We start from the raw sequence: 12,163 nt of genomic DNA, 5'->3' as shown, positions 1-12,163 counted from the left end.
GATCTGTGGTTACTTTTCCTTTTTTTGCTACAAACACAAGTTTGTCTCATATAAAGTGTTTTTCCTGCAAATGAATTGTTTATCCTTCTGTGTAAGAAAGATGTTAAAATCTCAAAAAAATCTGAAACGCTTGGTAAAACTCGGCTTCAAACCCATCCAGTCCAGGCCATTTAATCTTGGGGAATGCCTTAATTGCTTCCACTAACTCGGCAACAGAAAACATTCTTTCCAGGATGCGCTGATTGCACTCGTTTACCAGTGTTGAGGGTCTTAAAAACTGTAATCCATGTCTGTTGATGTGGAAGTAGAGGTAAAGTTCAGAGTGAAACACTTTTAAAATGATTGTTGATATCTTGATCTCTTAATATCTTGCTGATCCATAAGGATTTGTCTGGGTTTGGACTGTATTTGATGAAGAGCAAGTCTTTGCCAGCTCTCATTTCAGCTGTTTTGAGAGTAATATTTGAGGATTTATCACTTCATTCAAAATGTTTTGGTCTCGTCTTTAGTAAAGGATACAAATGTCACTTTGCATCTGTCAACTTTACTAAAAAAGGCTTAGATAAGGAAAATGAATGCTATGTTGCCTGATAAAAAATTTGGAGGACAGCACTTCCCCCTTAGCCATAGTTGTTTGATAAATATTACAGGCATGTTAATTTAGTTTAAAGCAATTCATCATTTTCACTATTCTATGGTCATTTCATATAAATGCTACTCCTCCATGTCTCCAATAAGTGATGAATGTAAATCAAATGATGCGGCAATGAGGCAATTTAGGGTTAAGCGTTTTGCCCAGGGACACAACGTTATCTGGACAAGGGGAAGATGTGATCGTACTGCTGACTTTCGGGGTTGGTAGACGACCTACTGAGCCACAGCCGCCCACAATAATCTTAATATTGGACACATCAGAATCAATTACACCAGGGTTTTTTGGTCAAATTATTCTTACAAATGGTATTGATGGAGATGTAGGGGAAAGGGGATGAGAGGATGAGGGGGGTAATGTCACCTGCACCCAGCTCATTTGATCCCAAAGAGAGCTCTGAACAAGTCTCTTTCACTTAACATGTTAGAAAGTAAACAGATGAAACATTCCCATGGGCATCATGGACTGACACAGGGGCTCTCAGGATCAGGATGTAAGATGGGTGAAGATAGATCCTCTTTGGACTGCAAAGACAGACGATCATGGATGGATATTTCTTACCAAACTCAGCTCCACTGAAGGCAAGAGATCTGTGAGAAATTCTGTGTTGGAAAGTAACAAGCATAAATTTGCTCAAGTACATTGCTGAGTTCAGCACAATTTTGAAAATAGCCTGAGGACCGAGTTATTAGCAAAAATGTAAACCAAAAAACTAACAACTAAATAACAGTGCTTAATAAACTGTGACAGAGTAAAATAAACATGGTTTACCTTTCAATATAAGTCAGTGTTCTGTCAGGTTTGGAGGCTACATAAACAGAAATGTTCCAAGATAAGCAAGAGTTTGTTAATTAAATGGGATGAATGTGTGAACTTAATGACTCAACTGCAGCACAGTGGAGTGGGATGGTGAGCATACAAGTAAAATGATGATGTTAATAGCAAGTTCATATCAAAGAGCAGCAGCGACTCACTGCTAAATCCCACTTGTCTTTGACATGTATCATGTATGACATTTTAAAATTAACCTTTGTTGATGTAAATGAATTTAAAAATATCCAATATATACATGTTGGTTGTAAGTATAGAAGGTACTCAAGTACCAATTGATTTATTTGTCCATTTATTTTTGTTCATTTTTCACCAAAAATATCTCAGACCTCAGGATAGCGTGCATTAGTAGGTGTTTTTGTTTGTTTGTTTTTTGCCTTAGGCAAAAGCGATTTAAAAAAAGGAAACAACACATTAATATTCCAAAAGTAACCAATTTTGCTGTTGAATTTGGAAAGAGAGTAAACTATTGTTTCAAACTGTGGCCCAATAACTAATATAACGTTTTTGTTTTTTTGTCAAACGCTTTTGAGGCAAAACACAAACTGTCACTGAGTCATCGGGAAGCCTGAGAAGTTTGAATGCTCTATTTCCCCCTGTAAGGTGAGTTATTGGTTATAATATGTTTAGCAGAAATGGATTCAGGTGATTCTTGTGGTTTGAGTTGTTTAGAAAAATAGTCCTTGAATTACCCATAACTGAAATTCTCTGCAGGGGCTAACACTTCAAGACCAATAGTACCTCAGGACACATATTTAATGGGCATACACAATTTAGAGTTAGCGACCTACCTCGATTTAAAGTGTGTCTACACAGAAAGTGTTTCATCTGCATTTTTCAGTCGTCCGTCTCACGTGTGCTTGTCGCTTCTACCTTCTAGTCTATCCTAGTCACTCTTGCTGTGTACACAAGTGTTGCATACTGGCTTGTGTGTCACTTGCACAATGCATGATTAAATGCAAGCTGAAGCATATATTTTTAACAGTCTATCGTGTATTGAGTGCTGGCAAAATGCGGATGACCCGTAATCAATAGTATGCCTAAATGCATGCTATACAGAGCACTGATGCTAAGGCTAAGCATTAATGTCCTGTGCAGGCAGTATATTTTGTATTTTTTTTGCTCATTATTTATAAATAACAGTACGTGTATATATATACACGTACTGTTATAGATATAGATAGTCAAACGGAAAAGCTAACGTGTTGTAGTTGGCCCTGGACCGTTGCCAGTTGGATGGAAACTGTGCTACCTCTATAATGAGATTCAGGAAGGGCCGTGCTAGTGCCTCAGCCAGAGGGCTTACCCAGGCTTATCTGCAAACTGTACAGCAGAGAGAAAAAGATCTTAGAAAAGACCTTATACAGTAAACACACACCAGTGTCTGCCGGTTTTGGAACATTCATTGTATTTTTAAGTTGAGCAACCGACAATTTTTGTCAAAGGGAGGTTTTGTTGCACTTTTGTGATAGTTACAGTCTGTTGTTTTTTAATTCATGAGCATTAAGGACAAGAACAATCTTACTGATTAGAACTGATGTGGCTGGTTTTTCCTTTGCTGCTAATGTTGCAGAATAGGGCTGAGCAATTTGACCAAAATCTCCCATCCCAATAGAGGTCATTTCATATCCAGACAACAATACATATCGTTAATCATTTCTTTTCTCGACCGTGTAAATTGGGGCCATGTCTCTGCAGATGTTGGATACAGCAGCAGCTGTTATCACCTTTGTTTTGCCTTCATGCAAATTTACTGCTTCATCCCTAGTGCATGGAAGAACAGAAAGTTATCATTCAAATGACCGAAATATTGCTGTACAGAGTGATTTGTGAGCTTGAAACGATATACGTGTAATGGATCGTCATATTGTAGAGCCCGAGCTGAGAAATCTTTTGCATTTACATTATGAGAGATTGTCCTGACAATGTTTGTGCTGAGATATTTAATAATAAATGAAAAATAAATAAAAACCTTGATACTGTGAACATTTTCCGAGTAGTAAGTAATCCGAGACCACACAGAAAAGAAGCATTGCCTCATAATTGAATAATGGTTTATAATGCTTCAGTCATACTTTACCTTCAGTATGCACAACCATACACATTTCAAACATAGGTAAAGCTTAGTACAACTACCATCTTGTGATCTAAGCAGCTCAATTACTTTAAATGGAGCAGCCATACAATGCCTATGTCAATAAGCATTGCATAAATATTAGTAAATTGATGACTCTTCAGAAAAAGCAGTCAAGTGAAACTAGTTGAGGTAGAGAAGTCAAAATGTGCCATTCTCCCAGTGAAAGTGATAAAAATGCTTCTTCTCTGGAGAGTTGACACATGCTGACGTTGGGAAATCGGAGGATGGCTTAATCTGACTTGGTGACAAACGATGATGATGTAGATCAAATGCTGTTGGTGTGAACTGGCTTCTCCGACAGGAGTTTTGAAGGGAAGGGGTGTGAGACAGTTTGTCTAGTTCCAAAACTCCAAAACAGGATGACATTGTTGACATGACTCCCCAGGGTTAGACGTACGTGATGGATGGATTACAGTAGGCAAGTGACCCTGTCAAAGCCCCTCTAACATTTGCCCCAGAGCTTTGGTGACAAGGTGTTGATGAGATGTGACCTTGCCCTGATAATATCAAGGTCAGCATCCGCTGGTCAAGGAAAAAGAACAATTTTCTTCTTCTTCTGTGTGCGCTGTGTTTGTAATGCATGACTGCATGACATGTCATGCTTTGGGGGGGGGGGGGGGGGGGGGGGGGGGGGTCCTAACTGATCAACGTGTGAGGGCTTACACTTCCAGGAAAAAAAAAGGAAAAAAAAAAAAGACTTGGGCCGCGAAGCCAAGGCTTAGCAAGATAATTTTCCAGGCTTTGGTATTGTTACTTATTCACAGGAGGTGTGTGAAAACAACATGTATTGTTTTGTCGCTCAGCTCTTACATGACTGTGGCACAAATGCTCTCTCAACAAACACATGTGGGGAGGTCCTGTATGTGTGGGAGGCTTTTCCAGAAAGGTTACAGACTTTTTTTCTTTCTAATTGTTTTTCCACATTGTATGTGATTGTGCTTTTACCTCTGGGCTAGTAATCACTGTGTACGCACACACGATGATAATAGAATTTGTGGCAATTTGTTTAGGTGGCTAATTATTTAATTATACGACTGTTTCTGCACATGTTTTTGTCCTTGTCTCTATGCAGTGCGCTGCTCTCTTGCTTGCTATTTCCGTCTTCCTCTTCAGTCACTCTTGACAGCTGGTCAACTGCAAACTACTGAACCGACTCCCCTGAACACCAACATATGACACGAGAGAGATGCAACACAATATAAAATCCAGGCATGCTAAGTAATCATGTAACAAGGATGAAGGAAAGGAGATTAGATTGCCCCTCGGCTCAGCGCTTGTTTCCATGCTGCTGCTCCTTCTCTTCATATCTATTTAATTTTGCATATTTATCAAGCATTATTTGTTTCGCTGAGGAACATGGGCGGTGAACCTTTCTGTCTGACACGGCTGGAAAATGGCACAGCGGTAATTGTCAAAAGCCGGAGCTAGAGAAGTGCATATCTCCCTCTGTGTGTGTGTGTCTGTGTGTGTGTGTGTGTGTGTGTGTGTGAGAGAGAGAGGGAAGGAGAGGAGGACAGAGAAAACGAAAGGGTGGGGAGGTGCAGTGAGAAGCGGGGAGGGAGCGCAAACGAGGGAGGGTGAAGGCGACGGAGGGAGAGAGAGAGAGAGACGGAGTGGGAGAACAAGCGGTCCGTCTCATTCCGCTGCTTTCTCAGCATCCATTCTGTGAGACCTTGGTTTGGAGAGGAGAGAGCTGCGTAACAGGCAAATTGGAGAGGGAAAAGGATTCAAAATCCATAGAAGAGGAAGGGTATCGAGGAAAATAACCCATCATCAGGGCTTACCGGCATTCCATGTGTGTCACCTCATATAGCTCTTGCAGAGGTGCCCGAAAGTTTCCACCTGGGGGGGACACCCTCCCCTGGTTGCGGGGATGAACAGCGGATGCTGAATTTCGTTCCTGAAGGCAGGAGGAGAGCTGTTGGGACCGGCGGGATTCACTTGCCGTGGAGCTGGTAGCGCGCACCAGGAGCGATCCCACGGTGCCTCTTTCCCTCTCGCTTGCTCAGTCTCTCTCGCACGCATTTTCCAGAAGAACGCACAACGTTATTTCACTGTGCCAAGGTGGAATATCTGGGGGAAGCAGCCCGAGACCATTTCACCTGGACAGGGAAGTAAAGGGGGACCCGATCACTTACAGGATCAATGGACGTCCTGCTCATGAAAAGTAAGTTCTAATCGGAAAAAAGGCTTTGAATTGAGTTCTGATTCTATAAGACTTGGATGATTTTTTGCCCCCCCCCCCCCCCCCCCTTTTTTTTGTGACACGGCACAGAGCCTCTCAGACAGCTTATCTTGTGGACTGTAGGGTTCCGGATGGTATTTGGAGGTAAGGACACATCCAAGGGGTTCTTGAACATTAATAGCACCGTCCAGGTTTTCTAGAGAAAATGGCAGATTAGGGAGCCGAAAAGCTCCGCATGAAAGATACAGTGGAGCGGGAAAGAGAGAAGGGAAGATGGAAGCGCAGTGCAAGTCTCATCCTAGACTGTATTTAGCCAGTTTTACAGAGAGTGCAAAGTTGTGATAATTGTCCCAATAACACAATAACATAGCCCAGGTCCTTCAGAGAACATGAATGATTTTTTTTCTTTTCTTCATGGCTAATGGAAAGCTACTCCCCTTTGAATGTATCAAGGTTTATCTGCATACTTGTGCATTTGTGTTTGCTGGAGAGGGGTGATGCCTGTCTGCAAAGCAATTCATCTCTTTGCATCCTCGCTAACGGTTATCACCAGGGGAGGCTGCTGGAGGAAGGGGTAAAAAAAATTGCGGCGGCTGTTTGTCCTCCTCTTTGCCACAGCCAGTACCTGTAAAGTACTTTTGTACAGTGTCCCCTTTGTATTCGCAATGATGAGTGCCTTTGCATTTTAAAGGCTGTGCTTCCCCCCTTTTATCCTCAGCTAACCGGGAACTGATAGTGTCCAGTGTTTCACATGCCCTGCATAATACCTTCACCTTCAATGCATATGTAAGTTTGTCGCTATGATTCTGGTCGAGCAATGCATCTCTTGCCGTGTCTCTTTATCTCTCTCTCTTTTTTTCTCGCTTCTTCGCCATATGGGAAATGGGGTATGCAGTAATTCATGTCTGTCTCTCACTGGACAAATTCCCTTTCAGATGGAAATTAAGATTGTTTTAGGATACAGTGACCGATGGAAGGATAAAGGTGCGCTGTTTTTGTTTTATTTATTTTTTTGGGGGGGGGGGTTGAATACGCTGCCCTCTTGATCAATACCAGTGCAAGACTACCTCCTTTTGTGGGGCTGTGGTTGAAATATTCATGATTGCATGAGCATCCTGTCGGTCCCCTGAAATATTTAAAGTAATTGAATCATAACTATCCTGTGTGAGCCGTCTAACCCGCACCTTTCGCCTGGGCAAATGATAACGATGCCCACCTCCTCATGCAACGTGCAAAACAGTGTCCATTAATTGCCTTTGCCTCTGGATATGAAGAATTCCAAACAAAGTGTCTCCTCTTGCAGAACATCCACTGGGGGGAAGTGGCGCCTGATGCGAAGTTGATGACAGCTCCTGTGTATGTGGCGCATGGCTATAGGCGGCTCAAATGGCCAATTGTTCCACGGCGTATATAGCTTGATTGCAGGACGTCGGTGTGCACAAATGTGCCATTGAAGGAGCACTTTTAGCATTCATGAGACGTAGCGCGCGTTTGCTTCCTCTTGAAAGAGATGCAAACCTCTCATCTGCTCTACCTGCTCTATTCATTTTATCTAATGAGCTGCATCTACAGTACGTGCCTGCCCCCCCCCCCCCAAAAAAAAACCTGTGTATTTGCATACACATACATGCGTAGCAGAGCGTGTATGAGTGAAAGGGAGTTTCTGAGTGTATCTGGTGTCTGCGTGGGTGTGTGTTTGTCCAGAGCTCTGAGCTTCATCCCTTTTGATGTTTTATTGAGTGTTAACCATGGTAGGACTGACGCATTGGCTCTGATATGGAGTAGCATGGTTAAAGGAGAGCACTAAGACTGACTGTGCTCTTCCTTGTATTTCTTTTAACTCTGAATTAGCAATGCTGTGTCTGCCTCTTTCAGCCCATTGGATTCGGTAAATGATTTCTTTCAGGCTCCGTGTACGGTATGTGCAGTGGTGCGAGGCCGTGTTTGTGTGCGTGCACGTGCAGGTGGCAGTACCTGTCTCTGTGTGTGTAATCCTATTCGCTCTGCCTAAGGGATATACGGTTTGCCAAATTTTGTCCAATTTCTGATGATAGCAAAGGCGTCAAAGACAAGGCCCTCCACTTTTGGCTATATTATGCGTCCACTGAGCGACGGGAAGGACAGAGCGGAGGGAGGGAGCCCTCTTCTACCTCGTGGATATTCAATGCCGTTGACAACATGTACACACGGGGCAGAAATCAGAGGAAACGAGTCTAATGGCAAGAATGCCTCTTTTGATTTATTACTTGCTTTTGAATCAGTATGCACACACGCCAGTAGGCAGCCGGAATCTGACACACCTGCCTCCAAGTATCATAAATCACTTGCAACCATGTTTGCCTCTTTGGTTTAATATCAGCAAAATAGCAGTCAATTAAAGAAGTAGCAAATCAGACCCTTATATTTTGATATGTGGATTTTCTATTGACAGTCGTACCAGAAGACTTCACATCATCATCACCATGATGTCATACCTCACTAGTGGTCAAGGAAGTGGCGTACTATTTCAAGATCACAAGCTTACTATTGTGGAATATCCAGTGCATTGTTTGTCGTAATGGTGAATATGAACTAAATTAAAATATCCAAGATATGTCTTGGTGAGACATAGATCATTTTGTTTTAATTACTCATTACTCAAACATAAAATGTTTGTGGGAACGGTCCCAGCTTCCCTCTCTTTGAAGCAAAGGTTTATCAAGATTAAAAATCACCTTTAAGTCATTTATTAAAAGGCAAACAAAAATATGTGACCTATCTGCAAAAAAGATGGCAGATATCAAACATATTTTAACTTGATGGGCAATTAAAGCTCTGAAAAATGAATACAAATTGAAAATAAATTAAAATTTGTTCCAGTGTTTCAACGATCAGCTACAGCGGAGTTGTGTCTTTGCACAACAATTGGTCACATTTTTTAGGTTCAGTTTTGGGATGTATATGAGACACTTATTGACTCAATATTTTTGTTTTATCAATAACATTTGCATATCGTAAAAATATTCATAATTTAATTCCACAGTCCTTTTGAAATACATTAAAATGTCCAATGCTTAATTTTGTTGTTAGAAGATAGAGGTAATAAAGAGATCTGTCAAAAATAAGAGCCGTACCCAGAAGCAGAGCAGTATATTTTTAGCCTATAGTCCATTAAGGACAAAAAAATCAATGATCACTGACTGAAATACTGGGTTTCAAATTTAAGTTTTTTTTTTTTTTTATCTATGACCTTTGGATACTGTTGGGGATATGTACTTTGTAAATATCAAATTCAAACTTGGTCAATAAAAGACGAGAAAAAAGATTCTGATATGAATAAAACAAGGTTTTTGCCTTGTTTGTTCATATAATTTATGTACTTAAACTTGATATCACACATGTACTGTGACTTCACAGTGAAAAAAAAAGTGTGACATGTAACATACATGGTAGCTATCGTGAGCCATACATCTGTAGCATATACACCGCCAGCTGGCTGAGACAAACAAGACCTTATTTTAAATTGAGGTTTGGTCAGCTGGAGACCAAGCCAGGAACGGATGCGACTGATCTGTTGTCAGGCCCTTTGAATTCCTGATGAGGCGAAACACAATATGCTCGAACAGCTGGGTCATTTATGGAATATGCTTACTCATCATGGCCGGATGCTGCTAAAAGGAAAGAGAAGGATATTCTGTTTTAATAGAGTATGTATCATCTTTTAAAGATTGTATTAAATTAATCTCTGAATTAGCATACCAAAATAATGCCATGGATTTGGGGAAGATCTACAATTATCAAAATCTTATAAAACAGACATGAACAAAAGCTAGTTTATTGAGCACAATTAACTTAACATTGGATAATTGAGGAAATAAATTGAAATAAAACAAACACAGAAGCAAAAACAAAAGAGCAACGAATATATGTGTTGCTCTTTTGTTTTTGCTTCTGTATTTGTTTTATTCATATTCAAGGTATTTAGCTGACAGTGCCAATAAGAGTAACTTGGACTGAAATGAAACGAGAAGAATGGCCACTTTATTTAATTTACAACAGATCTTTGCTGGCTAACAGAGATAAGGAACAGGATTTCTGTCAGGTGTCCGTTGTAGACGTGTTGTGCTAAGTGGCTGCTGGTGGCAGCGTGAGCCCTTTGGGATACAGTAATCAGGAAGGGGCTGTCTGGAGCGTGGGGACTGATCTGCACACCAGCCTCCGTTGACAGTGACCTCGCTGTCTGTGTCACTTTGAAGTGTGACCTTCCCGGGTGAGCTGCCGAGGGCAATGAGTGTTGTATCACCTTTGAGAAAAAGTCCCTTTCCATGCGTGTCGACAAGTGGCATTAGCAAGGGTCAGGGATGACGTAGCTGGCTAAGAACAAGTCGCAGAGGATGCCGCACCATGTGGCAGCAGAAACGTGAAAAAGTAAGAAAAAAAGAAAGATCCAACATCATTGGGCAGCATCCACAGTTTAATTGAGACCCCATATTATAACCTTGATCTGAACTGCGTTTCCCTTAACACGTCCATTTACAAAAGTCTGCCCCTGAACCTTGCAAGTGCATACTGTGGTGCAGTGTATACAATCTGCAAAATGGCATAATTCTTCATTGAATACCCCAGAACTGGGAGACAGAAAATGTCTTCAGCTCAGCTACTGTAAATCAGAATAAAGTCATTGGTAGATCTGAGATTTGATTTGATTTGGCCCTTAAAATAATAAGTCAAGGGGGCAGACCATTTACTGCATTTCCTGTGTCTCTCAACTGTCACTAGCCAATAACGTAAAAAAACAAACATAAAATGACATAAAAAGGATGAAGTAATAAATTGGCAATGTATTTTCCTGTCGTATTTCTTAAATCCGTGTCTCCAGAAAGACTCAGAGTCATCAAATGCCACGTTAAAAAAAAACCTTAAAGTGATTTGCATGCACATGATTTTGATTTGGAAACGCTTTTGTGTCCCCAACATCACACATGGGGAGCTTAACAGGAAAAAGACGAGTAAAAAAACAAAATAACATTCAGGTGAAAAAGTGTCCTCTGCATCCTTGTGCTTTGGATCTTTTCATACTGTGTAACTCACCAAGTATCCATATACCCAGCCTTTGAGCCACAAACATGCAAACACAGCAGCCAAACCACTTAAGTGCCATTACTGACCAGTCCCGTTTTTTTTTTCTAACCTAAATAGGCCTCGTTAAATATTCACTCAGTAGAATAACCTGCCTTTATGCTAACAGCACAGGAAGATAGATACTGGTTCTTTTCTTAATGAGGCCAACGTTGGGGCCATCCATTTTGTGTTTTGCCTCCATCAGCCACTGTAAAATGTCCTTACAGCGACTTTGCCACCTTCGTCCTTCCCCTGCACCCTCAGTTTTCAGCTGTGAAGTAGTGTATTTAGAGTATTGAGCACTTTGCAATTTAGACGGTAAGAGAAGTGCTGCGTCTCTTGTACCAAGGTGAGAATATGCTACTTACATATTCATCTCTTTGTCGCGGGCATTGTTTTTTGCTAAGCTTGATCTATAGTCTCATTAAATGATTGGTATTAGCAGAGCAGATCGAGGGCTGAATATCAAGCGTGCGGACAACAAATGAAACTTCAACACTTGTAACTAGTTGAGTTATGGACAATCACATTTCCCACATCAGTTAATTAAAACTGTCTTTGTCAAGGTTTGGATTCAGTTTAAGGATGCCACTGACAAAACTTTTTTACGCCATCGGCACTGTAAAATTTGCAGTACGGAAAAGGTTTCTGTTTACCTCAGTATGAACTTGGTGCTGCGAGCACCCCCTCCGTCAGTGGCTGCCAGTGCTTGCGTTGGATTTGTTGTAAGTCTCCTACCTATAAAGATATTTGCTTCAAGCAACAACAAAAAAAGATCTTTAAAATATTAGATCAACTGTGAGCCGCCAGTCGGGTGCCCACGAAGGGTATATGTAATTATATACACTACAGTAATGCTTTGCACGTAGATCTTGGATATATCAGAGTCTTTTCATTGCAACAATAGTTGAAATATCAGTTCATGGATATTTCCTTGGCCTCTGAGGAGACTGTGGACTCTCCAGCAGCAACTTGTGTCTCTTACACTGGACAAGCTCCCATAACTCCGCTTCTGCCAGACTATGAAAGGTTCCCAGCAGGACACTGGGACTGCACTTGTTAGTGCAGGTCACTGATCCTTGCCTCCTTTGGGCTTACAGCTGATATAGACCAAAGTGCAGCTCTGGTGTTTGTTAGTTGCTCACGCTTTAAGGAATCTGTGGGGAGGAGTGAGAACGCCTACACGCCTTCAAATCCCCCAAAGAGCAGAAGACTTGTTTGGGGAGAATGACGTGGCTTTTTCTCCCCAGGTTGGAGA

General features: G+C 41.3%; 1 protein-coding gene across 2 annotated transcripts in view; it reads left to right on the top strand.

The window, feature by feature from the left end:
• The first annotated feature begins 5,204 nt into the window (after positions 1 to 5,204).
• The window catches only part of lingo2 (leucine rich repeat and Ig domain containing 2), a 178,636-nt gene continuing 171,677 nt past the window's right edge, over positions 5,205 to 12,163 (top strand). For both annotated transcript variants that reach the window (XM_035650497.2, XM_035650502.2), the window contains exon 1: positions 5,205 to 5,787. The gene's annotated coding sequence lies outside the window, so the exon portion shown is untranslated. The remainder of the gene's footprint in view (positions 5,788 to 12,163) is intronic.

This window comes from Scophthalmus maximus, chromosome 9, assembly GCF_022379125.1.
Source record: "Scophthalmus maximus strain ysfricsl-2021 chromosome 9, ASM2237912v1, whole genome shotgun sequence".
NCBI classification, from domain to species: Eukaryota; Metazoa; Chordata; class Actinopteri; order Pleuronectiformes; family Scophthalmidae; genus Scophthalmus; species Scophthalmus maximus.
This window is presented reverse-complemented; position numbering and strand designations above follow the sequence as displayed.